Source organism: Aythya ferina (genome assembly GCF_964211825.1).
Source record: "Aythya ferina genome assembly, chromosome: 4".
Lineage (NCBI taxonomy): Eukaryota > Metazoa > Chordata > Aves > Anseriformes > Anatidae > Aythya > Aythya ferina.
Genome location: NC_140300.1, coordinates 33,862,580 through 33,881,669, shown reverse-complemented (window position 1 = coordinate 33,881,669; position 19,090 = coordinate 33,862,580). Strand labels below are relative to the sequence as shown.

The following is a 19,090-nucleotide window of genomic DNA, read 5'->3' as shown; positions in this document are numbered from 1 at the left end:
AAATAAACACATGTACTTTGCACACCTTTTCCGATACATGAGTTTTCCTTAGCTGTAAGATACCTGCCACTCTTGCATGATGCTAAACAGAAGCACTGGCCCCTGCAAGTGAAACACACACTTAATGAAATATCACTCACCACAGCACTGGACACTACGCATTTTTTTTGAGTTGCTTTTGCATTCTTCACAGTAACCCTGGTGTAAGTCAGCTACATAAGGAGGTGAGAGACAGCAAGAATGTGTAGGAAGTTTTCATCTTCTTTCTGTCACCCAGAAGAAGCACCTACATGGTTATCTTCTGGGGATGTTAACTGTCTTTACACTGCTGACACTATTCACAAGTCCACTAGAGAGCAGCTATGCCTCACACTTACTGAGATGTTTGGTGTTTTTTTTATTAGTTTCTCTGGCATTTATTGCACTTAACACAAATGACTAATCAGACCTGAAAAGCTTTCTCAGTACTAGACTGAGAACTGATGGAGAGGTGGACTCAGGGTGCTCTGATTCATACCAGTGTAATGTCTCTCTCTTACTATCTGGTCTTGTACGTACCGATGCACAATAGCAGTCTTAGAGAAAGCTTGGTTCATATTCTAGTTTGGGATACTTCCTTTATACTGAAGAAATGCAGAGCTGGGTTAGAGGCTCAACCAAGCCTTGAGAGCCCCGTATTGTGGCCTGCCCTGGACTCCTTCAGGAAGGGCAGGGCAGGAGTACAGATTCTTTGGAAGAAGCCTAGAGCAAAGCGCAGCCACGGCGCTCGCTGTGCTTCCAGTGCCCAGCCTGGCCTTTCTGATCAGTGGTTAAACAGGAATCATTAATAGATAAATAAAGCTCTTATATACCCTCTCCACTGTGCACAAAGAACGCTGTGCAGGCCCACAGAACTAGTGTGGCACAGCAGTCCACATCAACCTGTATTAGGACATCTTCCACTGAACTTACAGGAGATGTTAAATGATACTGAACAATGTTTTACCTGAATAAGGAGGTAAGCTTTTACCAAATAAAATATTGGCTTCTCTTGACTATTAATGTTTGAAAGTAAAAAAGTTACATTTGTCTTTCTGTAAATATCAGTGCGCAGGTTAGATCTAAAGACACATCACATTCCAAAAGGCATACAATTTAATTTCTTCTAAAGGAAGAAACAAAAAAAGGAAATAACTACCTGTCATAATAGCTGGCAAGTCCAGATTCCCTAACCTGGTCTGGTACATCAATGAAACGTGCTCTGGCCTTGTTAGAAACAAATAAGCATCACTGAAGTAGGAGGACATTGCCTTTTGTCCAGCCCCCAGACCTAAGAAGATACACATGGGTGGTTAGGGTAAAGGGCCCACACAACCCCCCGTATAGAGTTTCCCAATTAACCTAAAATTGTGAAGGTAAGGACTCATTTCTGAGTTTGTATACGCTGAAGGCGAAATTTCCCTTGCATACTTAAGCAGTTACTTCTTTGTCCTTCGTTTTCTGGAGTACTGATTGCCCACTGCATACAACTGTAGCATTGTGTCCCACTTGTGAAGAAATAAAGCAAGCACAGCTATGTTTCAGAGCCACCGCGCATGTGTATTATATCAGAAAGACCTGAGAAAGGCAGATAATGACTAGTAAATGTTAGGCTGGTCACCCAAAAAAAGGTGGTTTTGTTTACCAGAAAATACTTGCAGGGGCACAGATCACACTGCAGTTACTGAGATGATCAAGCAAAAAAAGCTCCCTTCAGGTTGACAATTCTGCATCAGACTAAGAAGAAAGATTTCCTTCCTAGGTCTTAAAACCAATTACAAACAAGACTTCAGAATGAAATATTATAAACAGAAAACTGAAATACTCACATAAAAGTGTCAGCATGAAATATTTTGCTGTTTCAATTTATTAGTTTTGACAGAAATTGGAAAAATCAATAAAATCAAAGAGAAAATGCTGAAGTACAGAGGTAAGAGGGACAACATGTTTTGTTTGATCCTTAAAAGCATCAAACCAGATCTAGCAATAAAGGAGAAATCGAGGCAGGTCAGGGAATGAGTAAAGAGAGTTTCCATGGCATGTGATTATGTCAGAAGGTAAAATAGTTCAATCTTTGGTCAGTTAAAGATGATTTAAGTGAAGTGAATGGTGGCTTTTCTCTCAGAAAAAGTTAGCATGGCCAACTCAGAAAATGCAGAGGGCAATGGCAAGAAGAGAACCAGGAGGAAAGCTACAGGGCTCACTGCTTTCTGCAGTACGCAGAAATACTCCAAAATAATATTTTGGAGTGAGGAATGTTTTAACAATTTGTGTCCATAAAGAACAATTCTGTTTGAATCCTGTCTGCCTCTGGGCCCTGCACTGGCAATTTAATTCTTGAACCACAGATGCAGTGTGTCCCAGTCTCCCCCTCATTCTAGTCAATTTATCAAATCTTCAGAAGATACTCCTTAAATTTATGAACCTGTTTGCTTTTGTTATTCCAGACTTCTATTTCTAACAGTTACAGCCTTTTTTTTCCTGTCTTCTTCAAGATTAATTTAACACTGCTATAGATGTGACTGTCCCTGTGAATGGCTGGGGAAGAATGTTTTAATTACTCCTGAAGTGTCAATAAGAAAGCTATTTGTGTTTGATGTCTGGGAGTTTCAGAACAACTGATAACAACTAGTGACTGTTATGGGATACTATGCAGACCTTTGGTATCTGACCAGGGGGCCAAGAGATTAAGAGGAAGGAAAAAGAAGCTGAAGGACGGCTGGGAGACAAGACCTGCAGAAAATGTTCTATAAACTTGGTATGGTGCCAAGTGAGTACAAAGGGGAGAGGAAGACTACGAGCCTTCAGCATGAAAGACCCCTAGAGACCCCCAGAGGAGACTGATGCACATGCTCCAGTAGGAGGGACTGGACCCCGGAAGCTAACTATAATAATCTATTTTTTTAGAAGTAGTAATGAATATGTATTAGTCTAGGAGCATAAAAATCAGCTGCTTGATGTAACTGGTGTGCGTCCTGGTGGAGCGGAGACTCCCGGTGCACCCAGCGCTGTTTGCTTACCTCTATTCCTTTATATTCTTTTAATAAATCCTATTTTTTTATTTAATCCTAATTTGAATCCTGAGCCATTTATAACAGTTTCCATGGCATGTGATTATGTCAGAAGGTAAAATAGTTCAATCTTTGGTCAGTTAAAGATGATTTAAGTGAAGTGAATGGTGGCTTTTCTCTCAGAAAAAGTTAGCATGGCCAACTCAGAAAATGCAGAGGGCAATGGCAAGAAGAGAACCAGGAGGAAAGCTACAGGGCTCACTGCTTTCTGCAGTATGCAGAAATACTCCAAAATAATGTTGGTCTTTAATCTTCTCCTGCAGCTCCACCACAAACAGTGATCTGAAAGAACGTCGTCAGACTCTTTGATCTCCAGTTACTGTTTTGGAAATTGCATCTTTGTCTCCTTTCTTCCTTCAGGCTGTTTCTGACATTCTCATTTGCACATAAGCAGAGAGTTCTCAGCTTTAGTGTTTCCACTTCCCTTCGTGTTGTCACCCACTGTGCAGCAACATCAAATACAATTATTTTGCAGACTCTGGAGTTCAATCAATATTTCCTTGCTGTGTGGTGCATCACATAGGCACACAACTACAGAAGACCAAGGCGGTGTGGCTAACGGTACTGTTGCCTGTGGACTCTCTGAGCAGTCTAATGCAAGCTTCCTACTGATTTAAGCTCTTAATATTTTATTTGCAGAAGTGGTGAGGCCCTGGAACAGGTTGCCCACAGAGAAGCTGTGGATGCCCCATCCCTGGAGGTGTTCAAGGCCAGGTTGGACAAGGCCTTGGGCAACCCGATCTAGTGGGTGGTGTCCCTGCCAATGGCTGGGGGATTGGGACTAGATGGTCTTTAAGGTCACTTCCATCTGGAGCTGTTCCATAGTTCTATGATTCTGTTTTGGCTGTGGTTGGGCTACAGGCACATACGCAGTTGCAGCTGACAGCAGTAGATGGAGGTCTGGGTCAAAGGTAAAGGCTGGTTAGGACACTGTCACATCCACCCTCTCCTTCTCCTTCCTGCTGCTGCCACAGCCCTCCATGCCCAGTGGTGCAGAGACAACTGCCCTCCTAAATCAAATGGCCAGAACGATCAGAGTTAAAATGAGTACCCCAAAAAGGGGAAAGAAGATGACAGAAGAGGTGTAGCCTTCTAGGCTGTGGGCTAATGAAAAATACCATCAAAAAAATAAAACCAACAACAACAACAACAACAACAACAACAACAACAACAACAACAAAAAAAAAAACAAACAAAAAAAAACACCAAAGTGGGCTTCCACTGTTACCTCAGTCCTTTGCCCACGGCCTACAGCAGCATTCATTCCTCAGCTGGTAAAAGCACCTCTCGCTGGGAAGGCACGGCACGGCTGCTGCAGGGTCTCTGTGCCCAGATCACTGGGATGGCTGGTTCTGTCTAACAGCTCCCTACCAGAGCACGGCTCACTTTTGGCTGCATCAGTGAGCGAGTTTGTTCCCTGAAAGGCAAACACAAAGCTGGTGGGAGGCTAGCACTGGAAAGAGGGGGGAAAAAAAGCCTCCTGTGGCTTTTGAGCTAGGTCCTCAACACTGGGGGATGAAGTCTGATGAAGGGGAGATGTAAGCTGCTGCTTCTGCTCCACAGCGCCCTACATACATGACAGTCCCGGGAGGGAGAGGCATGCCTGGTGCAGGTGTGCAGCACTGGTGCATCACTGCCAGCAACAGGCAGGTAGGGTAGGAGGATGGCAGCTCCAGAGGCAAGTGGAAAGGTAGTGAAGTGGCTAAGAAACCACCTCAAAATGTTGCCAACCAAGCATCTGAAGAACTTTAGGCTTAGTTACACAGCAAAAGAGTGAACAGGAATACACAGTTTTTGCTGGAGTTCAATTACAAAGTAGTTGTGTAATCCTTGTGATAATCAGAGTAACAGGGTGTGGACTGGAAATCCAGATATATGGAGAGGAATAGTGAATCTTAACATATTGCACCTGAGTAAATTTTGGATGCTCAAAAGATAGTTCTTCCTTGGTTGTCTGCATTTTCCACATTTGAAATAATAATGTGGGAAAATATTATTTTCTATAGCCTCCACTGATTTGGACTAGTGTCTTCAGTGCATCCTCGTTTTTCTCTCGGTTTCCCGTAAGTTAGTTCAGACAAACAGCACTGTTTGCTCAAGGAATGCTGTGTCAAGTGTTAAGCCTGCACATAAATAACAGGCAATAAAAACATCATTCATACAGAAAAGTAACTTTAGATTGTAATTTTATTATTTTATTGTATAATTATCTGCTGCTGTAGCTACAACAATTATTGACTCAGGTTTCTGGAAAGAAACACAAGCAGGACAAGACATTTTCCAGTGAACAGCACAATATTAAAACTTTTTTTTTTTTCCTTTATGAAAAGGAACAGGTCTATCAGGAGGAGCAATGACCAGGACCAATCAAAATCTATTGGTTTCTATTGATGTTTCAATATAGAAATTACTTAAAATTAGTACTATGAATCTTGCCAGTCCTCCCTGAAGTGAATTGATAGTGGGTGGTCACACTTTCAATCTCTGCTTACACAGAAGTATTACATAATCTTTGACTAATGCTTCCAGACAGATTTTTGTACTCCCACAAATGCACTGAGTAGTTATTTTTCACCTAGATAGTCAATTTTTTTTTAATATTTTAGTGAGAAACTTTGTTTTGTACCTTGCATTTTCTTTTTCTTCACATTTGCTTTCTATTCAGAAAATAGTTCTTTGCTCGGGTTTTTGATCGTTTTGAATACATTTCCATAGATTCACTTACCGTGTTTGGGCACAGGGAATGGAGTCTGTGCTTCTGGGAACTTACCTGACAGAGGCAAAACTTGCTGTTAGTCGGTGTGGTTCTGCTGCTCCTGACAGAGAAGGGAACATGATATGCCAATATTATAGACTTGGGTATCCATTACTGCCACAGCTCAGCTTTCTGGGGATTTACATGATTGTAGATCCAGAGCAGAAGGCAGCAGACAAGTAAGGAAGAGACAGGGACACAGGTGGGTCTGTTACTCTCACAATTCCAGTTCAGCAATGCAGACATGGCGTGTTTCTTCTACAGCTACACTGCACAGAGACGCCAAGAAATATGTTTTCCTCTCCTTCCAGTTCGAGCTGTGTATACGTGCTTTGTCCTTTGCACCAACATTAGGGCACTTCAGCTGGCAAAGAACTGGATTAATTCACAGGAATTAGCATTAAACTAGCTGGGAAAGAAAAAAGCTCATTAACTGATCTAGTGATGAATTTTGTTTGTGTATGTGTGATTTCAACTGCTTCTGCTGCAGAACCGTTAGTCTTGCATTTGCCTTGTCTATAAATTTACTAGTGTGTTTAGACCATCTGGAAGCCCACAGATATTGCAGGTTATCCTAAATAGTACTGGTACCATGTTTTATTCTAAATTATCTTTTTTTTTTTTTTTTTTTCAAATCATGTTCTCAACTTGCGAGAATTTTGTTTCATAATGTCTATGTGACTTCCCATAGCTAATTTATCTATTTATCTCCATGCTTGAAAAATACTTTCTTCTCACCCCCAACTCCCTGTATTTAATTTTTATTTCCTTCTTAGACCTTAATTGTAATAAAGGATATCTTGATTCTCCTCCCTTTTAAGGTCAAAACAGGTTCACAGCATATCTTAAAACATTTCCATTATTGTTTCCACTGAATGCAGGGAAAATAAGTTGACTTCATTAAAAAAAAAAAAAAAAAAAAAAAAAAAGAATAAAATTAAACCAGAGATAATTTTCATAAATTAGATGTACAGATTTCACAGCTCAGAAACAAGGATGTCAAACGTGTCCAGCTTGTACAACCTCCTACACAGAAACCACAAGGTTTCAACGATAAGTCACTGAAACCACAGCATTCAGCTTTTTATCCAAGACTGCCTTTACCGAACGGGTGCTACTGCTTCAGTGCGATGACTGATCACACAATAATTTTTCCAAAGTTCGCTTAAGGTGCTGACCTGTGAAAAAAAATGAAACTCATTATGCAAAGCAACTGTGCTGTGTAGCTTTTTACATTTCTTTATGTGTGCATATGAAAGATATATCTGGGGATGCAGGCACATACATTCATGTCTGTTATATATGTCTGGTTATAGATGAAGGCAGAGAGAAAGGCTTCTGAAAAAGTTTAGTGAGAGAAGCTTTTTATTTCAGAGATACTGCATTTCAGTTTTATCTGTTAAGGACTGTATGAGGCAGTTAGCTCTAAGCATTCCCTAACCTCCTGTAAATAAATCTGCTATTTTATTTTTTAAGTATGAAGTCATAAAAAGGTGCATTATATTTACAGAGTAATTCATGGATAAGAAACAGGACAGTTAGCATTCTGGACTATATACAGATAATAATTCAATTCTACTCTAGTAATTCTATTCTATATAATTCTAGATCAGTATAGTTGCAACCATATCGGAGACTTTATTGGTTTAACTGCAAAAGGGAAAAAAAAAATAAAAATCAGCAAACCAACAATACCTGCCTGAGTGAGAAAATTATACCTGCAAGTTTTAAATAGAGACCAGTTTGCAGAGTTTAACATTTCCTAAATCCTCTTCCTTAAAATGATTCTGTCAGAAACTGTATTTCAGCCACAGCTAAAGGACTTAATTCCGTTTGCACTGGCACTGAAGTGCTGTTCCTGGAATGCTGTTGCTCAGTGATACCCACCGGCCCCCTCAGACTTGTGTGCTAAGGAGGTACTTGTTGCGTAGGCGATCCATGGTTTTGATCAGCAACAGAGCCAGCAGATGAGGAGTTTCTGACTTCTAGCAACTCACTGTTGTTTGTAAATCTGCCAGTTGTGCTAAGGAGAAACTAGAATTGATAGTGAAATGATTCTGGTTAAAACAAAGCAAAACAAACTCTCAAGCTGTTTCCAAGAGGGATTTTTAACCTGGATCATTTCATTGATCCAAGCAGCCTTAACAGAGGCTCCTGACGGTGCGATACACTGTGATGCAGAGCCCCAACCGTGGTGGTGACCTGGAGTAGCAAGTTCTTTAAACGGCTTTGCTGCTGAAGAAAGCACTTGCATTACTACATCCAGAGATTTTCAGAGGTGGCTCTGGCCTCAGCCTTCCCTTTGGCTACACAGCATGACACTGAAGTGTCTGTTCTGCTGCAAGAGCTGAAGTGTAAGCGGCATCTGATGGCTGATCCAGTGGCTCGCAGCACTCATCGCAGTGGTGTACATAGAAGCTGGTCTGCAAGCTGGTACGTGGAGTCACTTCAAGGGAAGGTAGACCACATCCTCCAGTGCATTCTCATGCTGCTGCTCTGCGCTCACCAGATCTTGCTGTACCACAGAAGCGCCCTAGCATGGTATGACAGGACAGTTCCTGGGCCTGGGACACAAAAACTGTGGCAGGAGAACAATGTTAATGAGTTTACAGAACTTTAAACCAGCTTTATCATTAAATACTTCTACCAACAACTGAGCATGCACGTAAACATTTGTACATATATGAGGAGTGGTTCACTCAAAAGACAGCAATATTTTGGTTATACATGAGAACCAGAAAGTGAAACTAGTTAGAAATAAAAGCAGTACTCAGTCATCTGCTTCTACCAAGACATGCCCAAAGGTAAAGCATAATAAAAAGTGAAAAGCTGCATTTGATTTTAAAGATAACTTAATGTAGAATGTATCTGTAAGGAAGGTAAAATTCAGTGCAGATTTGCTGGAGAGGAGAGAGAAGAGGCCATAGTCCCTCACCATCTGTGCCCCATCGTTTGCTCCAGACCATGTAAGAGGGCAGCAGTGGTACTGCTGCAGAGGTCCCGCACCAGCACAGCAGCCTCACTAAACCTGGAGAGTGACTTCCAAAATAATCCATAAGAAACCTTTAATTTTGATACTGAAACACAGGCTGTAATGTCATGCTGATCACTATGCAAAGCATGTCAGGCTATAGGGATGTCCAAAAGCCAGCGGAGTAGTTATGTATGCCACATGTTGCCAGAGACTGCAGCATAATCTGTACCAGACTTGTCCATCTTGAACCTGTAATGGTTTGGTTTTAACTTGTTTGATAGCGTTGACACTGTAACATCAAAGCATCTCTCTTCTAACTTGTGTTCCCTCTCTTTGTTAGCGTTAATGAATGAACAAAGGCAGCATTTTGTATTGTGTCATTCTGCTTCCTCCATTCTGTTGTCGACGGAAGGAAGACAGGGACACTCAATATGAGTCATCAGCAAGCTTCATTTTATTGCCCAAATAGCCTAACTTTTCTAGTGAACTTAACAGGGGCGGACAGTGTTTCACACAAGATTATTGGTCAAAAGCACTCAGACAAACAACTACAAGAAAACAACCCCACCTGCAAGAAAACAACCCCCTTGTGATTAGCAGTCACATAGACCTTGTCCTTGAAGCCAGCTACTGGTAACAATATTTTCCTGAATTCCTCAATTGGGCAATGTGGGAACACTGTCATGGGAACTTCTCATAGTTGCCCTGGTAGCTTGGTTTGCTCAGCTACAGCAAGCCATGGGATTCTTGCTGTTTCAAAAATCCCTCAACAATTCCCCCCCCTTTTTTTTTTTTTTACTTTTTTGAGCAAACCACGCCCAATATAACATTTTTGCAAGTAACCCTTTAACCACATTTATCACAATACCACATGCAATGATGATTGACACCACAGCAATCAGAATCCTTAATCCCTCTTTGACTAATCCCAGTAAACATCTATGCATCGTTTCAAACAAATCAGTGAACCATTGATTGAAAGGATTGATACCATATTGAATCTTTCTCATGTGCTCTTTCAGGAAAGTAATGGATTTGTGAATTGACTCATTATGATCAAAAAGGTTTAAACAGTACATTCCCTTAAAGTCCTCACACTCATTCCTTTGAGCCAAAAACAAGTAGTCAATAGCAGCTTGATCCTGTAAAAGCACATGTCGCAGACTATTTTGATCTGGTAACATCTCCTCAAGTATCTCTGTCGTGGCATAGGCTTGCTTGTCGGCCCAGCATACCAATTTTTCTAAGTTGTTACGTGCAGCCGGAGGTGCCACTCCAGGCACTAAAATTGCCAATGCCACTCTAGCTGCAACCCCACACAATTCAACATTATCATTGCAATCCGGTGCAAGCAATGCCCATTTATGCCTGGTGATCTCACGCAACTGTAACAAGCTAGGAGCAAATACAATGAGTTTATCTAAGTAACATGGACATCTGACAGCATTTGCAGGGATACCTTGCCAGGCCCTATCCCCACAAATCAGAAAAACATCAGGAGGTAAGGCTAAAGCTGTACAATTGTTCCAAACACTGTAGTTGTTACCCCTTGTCTCCGTGCTGTAAACCCCTAAACCCTGCTTAGCAGCGTCATTGTAATCACAGGTGTTATTTGTATTTCTATACCCATATGGCCCTTTCCAGGTTCCTGTAGCAGGATTCATCTGATAGCCACGGCTACATTCACATTTGTAGCCACCCTTCAGGTTGATACAGATTTGACTACAGATACCAGGGTTTTGGCATTCATCAATACCTCCACAGTTTCTCTTGTCTACAAACTCAAACCCAGCTGGACAGTCACATTCATTTATGATGCATTCCTTCAGGGGCTCATCACCCCAGTCCTTGCAGTCTCTCTGCTGGTTACACACTTTATTGATATCTATGCATTCTCCACTTCTGCACTTGAATTTGCCAGGTCCAGAGCACTGAATAACATTGTTACAGTTTGCTTCATCAGTGCCATCCAGACAGTCTCTCACACTACTGCACTGCCTACTCCCATGGACATAGTTCCCATCTTCACATCTGAACTGGTCTGGCCTGTAGGTCTGAGAAGGGCAGTTAATTTCATCACTTCCATCCTTGCAATCAGGATCTCTGTCAGTCTTTTTCACCATCACATTTCCAGGACACTGGGATACACTGGGTTGACTGAGGACCACAGCTGATTTCATTTACCTGGCATGTTCTCATATGACACAGCTCAGCACTCTCGTCAGACCCATCTTCACAGTCCGGATCCCCATCACACTGCCATCTGTTTGGCACACACTGACCACTGTTGTACACAAAGTCAGATTCAGCACACGTCTTCTTCACACAAGCACTCTCATCACTGCCATCCGAGCAGTCTTCACATTTTGCTCTAGCACCATCGGCAGCAGTGCACAGGCCGGCGAGGGCGAGCAGCAGGCAGAGTGCCCCGCAGCGCGGCAGCGCCCGCCGCCGCCCCGCACCTGTGTCACTTATACTACTCCTATTACCCGTGCTGTTAGTGTCAGTGGCATCCTCCTGGTACCGTTTCTGTCTTTGTCGCCCCTTACTCTCCCCCTTTTCCTTTTGCCACTGACCATTCACAACAAATGGATGAGACACATGATTACTAGTTAGGAAAGAGAGTGTAACATCTGCTATACGGCTGCAGGCAGTGTCAGCTGCAACCTTAGAAGCTGTTTGTGAAAGAGCCTGCCGGTGGTCATTTGGCAGTGTAATCTGCGTCTCTGCACTCCTGCCCCGCAATAGAGCTAAGTCGTCATTAGTAATCCGTAGAATGTGGCAACCCCACGGAATGTTATCCAGAAACATAGTTATAACACCGATCTGGGGACGAAAAGTCTTTTTTGCAGTGCAAGATAACCCTCTTATACAAAGAACACCAGAGAGAAGCAGCACAGCCACCGCTGCCTCCATGGTTCTGTCAGACAGGCTGCAGGGTCCTGATCTCCGCCCCTCTGCTCTGTGCCGACTCGCCTCACGGTGAGGGTCGGCTGCCGTTGTCCACTGACGCCTCTGGTCTCCCGTAGCAACTCGATCTCGGATGTCCCGCGTCGCACCGCGATTACTTCAATTGCCGCGTTTTCCGCGGCTCCGTTTCCCACGTCTCTCCGCGATTCCTTTTTCCACGTCCCTCCGCAATTCCTTTTTGCAGTCTATACCCTGCATGCTCCGCTTTTCTAAAAAGCACTTGAGCAGATCATACGCCACTTGTCTCTCCATACCTTTATGTACGTCAGCGCTGTTGCAGCCTTTGCAAGACCTCGGCGACGCGTGGCCGGCGGGACCCTGTATAGGTGCTCCCGGCTGCGGGGATTCAGCGTTTTCATCCCTTTCATCTCCTGAGCTGCATTGCAGGACCGGTTCCAGTATTCCGTCGATCCGTGGCTCGCAGGTTCAACTCCAGCAGGGTCCCTATTCAGGCGCCATTTGTTGTCGACGGAAGGAAGACAGGGACACTCAATATGAGTCATCAGCAAGCTTCATTTTATTGCCCGAATAGCCTAACTTTTCTAGTGAACTTAACAGGGGCGGACAGTGTTTCACACAAGATTATTGGTCAAAAGCACTCAGACAAACAACTACAAGAAAACAACCCTCTTGTGATTAGCAGTCACATAGACCTTGTCCTTGAAGCCAGCTACTGTAACAATATTTTCCTGAATTCCTCAATTGGGCAATGTGGGAACACTGTCATGGGAACTTCTCATAGTTGCCCTGGTAGCTTGGTTTGCTCAGCTACAGCAAGTCATGGGATTCTTGCTGTTTCAAAAATCCCTCAACACATTCACTGTCCAACATCTGCATTTATCTCTTTTGATTTTTCTTTCTGAACACTTTGAATGAACATGACATTTACTTCTGGGTTTCAGTGCTACCACATCACTGCTTTTCACACTGCAGGCCATGCTGTCTCTTAGTGGAGTTGTCAGGAAATGCGTTACTTATAGAGAGCAGTTCTGTGGTAGAAAGATTGCGTGCTGCTTGACCACGCTTCCTGAGAAGACCTAGAGATCCACAGTGCAATGCCACCAAGCAGCGGAGCTGCAGGAGAATCCAGTGTTGCAATACCAAAGAGGAACATTGACTTTTCTCTTTTTTTGCCACTACTTCTACTTGCACCTGTGTCTTTAAGCCTTCTACCTTCTGCCCTCAAATTGCTAAAGAAACTGCAGAATCTTGATTTGCTGTGAATTGTTGCCTTGTCTTCTGAAACTGTAGTAACCTTTAGTAACAGGCAAAGATTATTAGTAGTACTGTAAATAAAAATGAAATTGCCCAATAAAAGCTGGAGCACAGCAGAAGCACAGAAAAAAGCTTTAATCTCTTATCGTTACGAAGATTGAAGTGATAATGCCCCATGCAGGAGCTTTTTGCTGAGATGTGAAAGGGACTATATGACGTGGATGCCTGCACTGGCAGAAGCCTAGACTCAGTGACCCAGCAAGGCTCCTTCCACCCTACACGCAGGGAAAGGTGTGACCTGGCTGGTTGGAGGCTGCTCTAACATTAAGAGGAAGACTTGCAAGTGTGTGGCCACCAAAGGATGGTTCTTCTGAATATCTCATTCTGTGCATAGCTGGCCCAGGCTTGTCTCAGGCTCTGGATGTCAACGGGCTGTCTTCTCGATACAGCTTGTCATTGTGAATTGATAAGGCTGCAAATACATCAAGAAGATTATGTGCATAACAATCATCACTGGGCTGACCTAGGAGCAGGATGCACCTGGTATTTAACATGTATACACTTACTGTTAACATTAAACTGTTCTGCTTTATAGGCAGTCACCCACTTTTGCTGAACAAGGGCGAACTAAGACAATAATGCCTTGTACAAAGCAAATGAGGCAGCATAGGAACATTTGCAAACAGCTTTGCATTTCTCTTGCATCTTCACTAGCTGAAGCAGTTTCCAAAGCCTAGATAAAACCCTGAGCAGGGCTGTACTATATTCAGAAAGATTTTGCCTGTTCTTGAAAGCTGGTTCTACTTTCCATCCACCAAGTCTCTTTCATTCTTACACTGCCTCTTTTCTGTTACGTGGCATTGTATCTCAGACTTAGCTGCAATTGAGAACCACAGATTATAATGTTGATGTTGGCAATGTTTGCAACCAGAAGTGTAAAATAATGATTTTTAAATCTGGAAATAGCTGGAGGCTGTACGCAGGCATGCCCACAGTGCCTAGGTACCAGCTCACAGCTCCCACCACAAAGTGCTGATAGGGGGCTTCCTTGACGCTCACAGAAGTTCTCTGCAGACAGCAGAAACCCGTCCAGTGATTTCTCTGTACTATATAGCAGGTCATATTTTTCTCATCTCAATGGCCTTTGGCTTTGAAAAATGAATGGGACAGATATAATAGTTTTTTGGCTTCAGGACTGCAAACTAGGTGTGCTCCAGCTGACCATCTTCTTATATTAGTTCAAAGACACCAGTCCTGGGGCTAGCAGAGTCTCATATTTAGTCCCCACGTGGAAGACATTCCATGCATTTGGGGAATTTCTTGCTCCTGAGTTTGATCTGGTTGGGCAAGTATGGCAATGGAAGTTTTACTGTATTTCTCATCACAAACAGGAGAATAAGAGAGTGATTCTGTTATTTTAGTGTTCATAAGCACAGAAGAGATGGAATACAATACAGATACTTTAATTTGACTTGTCAGTGATGAACTCTATGATTTTATTTTATAATCCAGCCAGGTGGGTGCTTGTTGTACTCCTTTCCTTGCTTTCCAGCAACCAGAAATTGTCTTGAACACTCAGCTCAATGTAATCTCCCTTCCATGACATAAGAAGGATATTCCATAATAAAAGCTCTTGCTTGGCATTCCTTCCACGTCTGACACGTTCTTTCAGGACAGAAATTCACAATCTCCTGTAACAGCTGTTCTGTTTATTCCTCTAATTCCTTCATCTGCTGCATGGGACCTTTTATTAGCCAGTGTTAAGCCCACCTCAACATGGATTAGAAATTGCTTATAACATAACTGTGGAGAAGCATTATGGAGAATCTTGGTGGTTTTATAGTGCTATACGTAGTCTGTTAATTTTGCTGTGTCTATGCACCACACTCAGAGTTGTAATTATTCTGATTTTTATAGTAAATAAAAATTGGAGTTAGTAATATTTTTTCCCTGCTTTTGGTGGTTTGCTTTCCTCTTTTCTAAGCAAGGCTAAGACAGAAGAATTATACAAAAGCTACAAATAAGAAAATAAGATTTAGAGATGGCAGAATGGACTTGCAGAGCTGTCAGAAATACTTTGAAAAATAGTTTTCCTTGATCTTATATACAGAGGTCCTCTTCCAAGTCACTCATTTTCCAGCATAACTCTCTCCCCTTGCTTTCCTACATTCCTCCCATGTTGCAGACAGCACCTACATGAAATGGCACATACACGGGTTACAAAAATTCTTTGAAAGCAGCCCTGTGAGTTACAGGCTTCTTTTTTGGCTGAGCCATAGCAATGACTAAGCTATGGGAAAAGCCTCCATTCAGCTACACTGTAAAGGAAAATGTGGGTGGGGGAACTGGGCGTTCATTCAGCACTTGGGTGTGGAGTGGCAATGTCGCAAAGAGGAAAGAGGAAGAGCCTCGTGGGCCAGGGATGGGAGATTTCCACTCTGCAGCCAGCCCTCCAGAGCCAGGCAAGCAATGGTGTGAGCGAGAGTGTCGTTGTTTGACTCAGCATGTTCCTAAGCCACAAAAGAGAAGTGACGTACACAAAAAGCAGGTTGCTTGCTCTTATCTGATAAGAGGGATATCAAGGAGTTTTCTCCACTGCCTAGACAGAAAGGAAGTGCTTTGTCCTTGTATTTCACTTTCTCTGTCAGGTGCCTTTCTTCAAGCAATTATCGTGCTCTTACAGCCTCTAACCCAAGACAGAAGCCTATAGGGTTTTAGGGAAATGATATGCCAGCACCTGCTACCAGATTACCAAATACCTGTTGGTTAGCTTCCCACTCTAATGGCTCCACCAGCTTTAGAACTGATTTACTACATAATGGATTTAATTGAGTGTTATTTCAGATAGAGTCATCTCACCAGTATGCCTCCAACAAACCCTTGGATTATCCTGCTGGACCAGTAAATGAATGAGGTATTTCTGTGACGCTTCTGGGTAGAAAGAGAGAATGCTTCACTTCCTACCTGCTGCACAAACAGCCGCTGGTCTTGTGGTACAGACATCCCTTCACACAGAAGGTTTCATGGTAAAATATGCGCTCATCTTCACCACCATCTACCTTTCACATTAAAAAATGTCGTCTCTAATACCATAAAGTGCCTTTTACAGTGCAGTGCCATACAAAAACAGTATGCACAACCTGCCAGCCATCAGCAGGGTTCTCCCTTAGTTTGCAAACCATTAAGTAAACCTAAACATCAGGGGATAGCCACTGCCCAACAACACAGCTTTGCTAAAAGGAGAACCTTGCAATGAAACAAATTCCTCAAAACAAAGAGTGAATTTTATAACAGTTTTCATCAAACCTGAGCTTGGTTCAGTGAATTTAAATCTGATTTTGCCTACCATTATAACTTCTGTCTTTCGTAAAGCAACAGCATCTCGGGACCATCCAGGCTAGAAAAATGCTGAGCCTCACAATTATCTCATTGTTTTTGTTATTCATATTTTATCTCCAGAAACAGCAGTATTTTAAGACCTGATCAGTGCATTAGATCCCTAATTATTACAATTTTGGGAAAACACAAAAGACGAAGATTAAAATGGCTGTTACCTACACAGGTACGATTCTACTGTAGAGCTGTAGGATCTTGTTAAACGCGACTGTAAAGGTCAGGACCAGCATCTGGAAATGACTCCCTGAGACACAGCAATATCCAGAATGCAGCTGTGCATTACTCTTGTCCAGCAAACCACCAAGGACCAAAAAAATGCAACATTAGTCCATAGCAGGTGAAACATTTCTAGTTGGTATGATAAAGTATTATAGCTACTGCACAATGAGATGTTGGGACCTCATCCAGAATAACATCTGCCAGTCCAGTGAAGAAAGATGAAGTGGAGGTGTGCAGGGCAGAACTGATGGGATGACTGGGGAAAGGTACACCAACCAACCTTGTATTGTCTAGCTCGGGGTCAAAGAGAGTATGACTGCTCTCTCTAAGCTGAGCAAATGAGGAAGCATCGGGCAGGGGAGAAAATGACTTAGGTTGAAGGACAGCATCAGCGTAAAAACCAAAGAGGCCAAACTAACAGTCAGTGCATTTAGGCTGGAAACATGAAAGCTCCTGAGCTAAATACAGAGAAATTACACACCAGCCACAGAGGTGAACACAACTGTTAAATAATTATGATGTATTGTCATGGCAGGGGACAGGAGCTGATGCCCTCAATGTTGTCCCTTTAAGTCCTGTGTTTCTGAAAATATAAGGAGAGCACCAACCCAAGTTTGTGAGTAGCCCTGAAGTTGCCTGGTTAATGCAGACTCTCTGCAGGAGCATCTCTGCATGGGTAATTGCCAACCATCTAATGAGGATATGGCTAACAGAGGCGATCCTACATCCAAATGGAAAGCTTCCAACCTGTCAGTCACATACAGCTGCATAAAACCACAGCAGCCATGGCTAACACTATCACCTACAGTAGCTGGGTTCAAAGGAACTCCTCAAAAGAATTCAAAGTTGAATGCCTGACAACAAAAAGCAGCAGCAGGCATTTCTACCAGCCTGCTCCTTTACTATTAACACTCCTAATGGCAAAGTCAAAAACTGGACTGAGAATACAATGCATGTTGATAACCTACAAAGGAAGATGAAAGTTCAGTTATGGTAAAGAGGAGCAGCCTTAAGTACCACCTATCAGAAGTCATCTCTCCATCCCCTCAGCAGCTTTACAGAGATGTTGAACGACAGATTTAAAAAACAAAACAAAACAAAACAAAACAAAAAAACCTTACCCTACAATGCTTCACATGAATAAAATGGGGAAAAGGGAAATAAATTCATGGTTTATCAAACAAAATCTCTTTATTGCTGCTGACTTCCATTACTGAACCTTATCTACAAATTAGTATAACTTCGGAATAAAACCTGAGACACACCCTCCACTTCACAGTCCAGCTGGGCTGCTTATCTAAAATGATTTCAAAGTACATCCCTCAAAAGGGACATGCAAAAAATTATTGCACTACTTTTTCTTGAAGAAATTAAATTTTAGACTACGTGACAGAAGAAAATTTTTCTCCTTTCTTGTCTCTGTTCTCATTCTTCAGGATTTCTGTTCTATCAGGTGTGATTAGCTACCCCTTTCACCAGGAGAGATTTTGTACATGCATACTGGAGAGCGTGAGTGCATTTGTGTAGACACATATACACCTATAAAATCTGTTCCTTTAAGCTATCCAGTTTCTTAAAGATCACAAATGACTTAAGCACAGAAAGAGTGTGCAGTGAATAATCATACATATACAGAAGACAAACTCACCTGAGCATGCCAGATTAGTCTCTCACCAGGTGAAATGATCATTTTGACATGGACAGCCAGAAATAAGTCATCTCACTTGACTGCCCAGATTCACTGGACAGGTGAACACAGAAGCATTTTACACAATGCTAGTTTATTACATGGACTAGCATTCTAGGTAAAGACAACATTAAATTGAAGTCCGTACACTGATGCCTTTGTAAGGCATCTCCACAGCCACATGGAATCTCTGGACTTCCAGAGCCCAAGATTTAGGACACTTAAGCACCTTTTTATTCACTTTCGTGAAGGTGCCAGGTGACTCTATCTGCCTTCTACTAGTTGTATATACAAACCTTTCGATGGTCATACCACAGTGTTTACAACCATTTATTAGTGATAATACATAATTGTCATTTAAAGTCATTTTTCCTTCTTCTGATGAAGTATTAGGAACAGTGATTTTGAAACCATCTGATTTCTAGAGGTTGCAGAACACTAAGTCCCTAGTGGCCCACTCAGAGCCCTTCTGAGAACAGGGCAGCTCAGTGAGAGTGACAAAAATTGGGCTTGGGCTGGAGGAAACTGATCTAAAAAAAAAAAATTAAATTAAAAAATAAAATTAAAAAAAAAAAAAGCATTTGAGAAGAATACCCTCAAATACCTTTAACTTCCACGGAACTCATTGAGAAAGGAGACATCTGTGGAAGTCCCCATAAGAGAGCATTCCTTACCAGCATTTGTTGGAAAAAAAATCCTGTCATTAATGCATCATCTTTCAAGTAATAATCTCAAAACTACTTCCTCAAAAGTAGCCTATGTACTTAATTACTATAGGAATTAAT

At 42.2% G+C, this 19,090-nt stretch overlaps 1 long non-coding RNA gene across 1 annotated transcript; it reads right to left on the bottom strand.

The window, feature by feature from the left end:
• Nucleotides 1–1,897: 1,897 nt before the first annotated feature.
• On the bottom strand, nt 1,898–18,865 carry LOC311436178. The gene is made up of 4 exons (XR_014692645.1): nt 12,043–18,865; nt 5,860–8,422; nt 4,318–4,506; nt 1,898–4,099 (listed from the first exon to the last, which is right to left on the bottom strand). It is a non-coding gene; the product is annotated as an uncharacterized lncRNA (long non-coding RNA).
• Between the last annotated feature and the right edge of the window lie 225 nt (nt 18,866–19,090).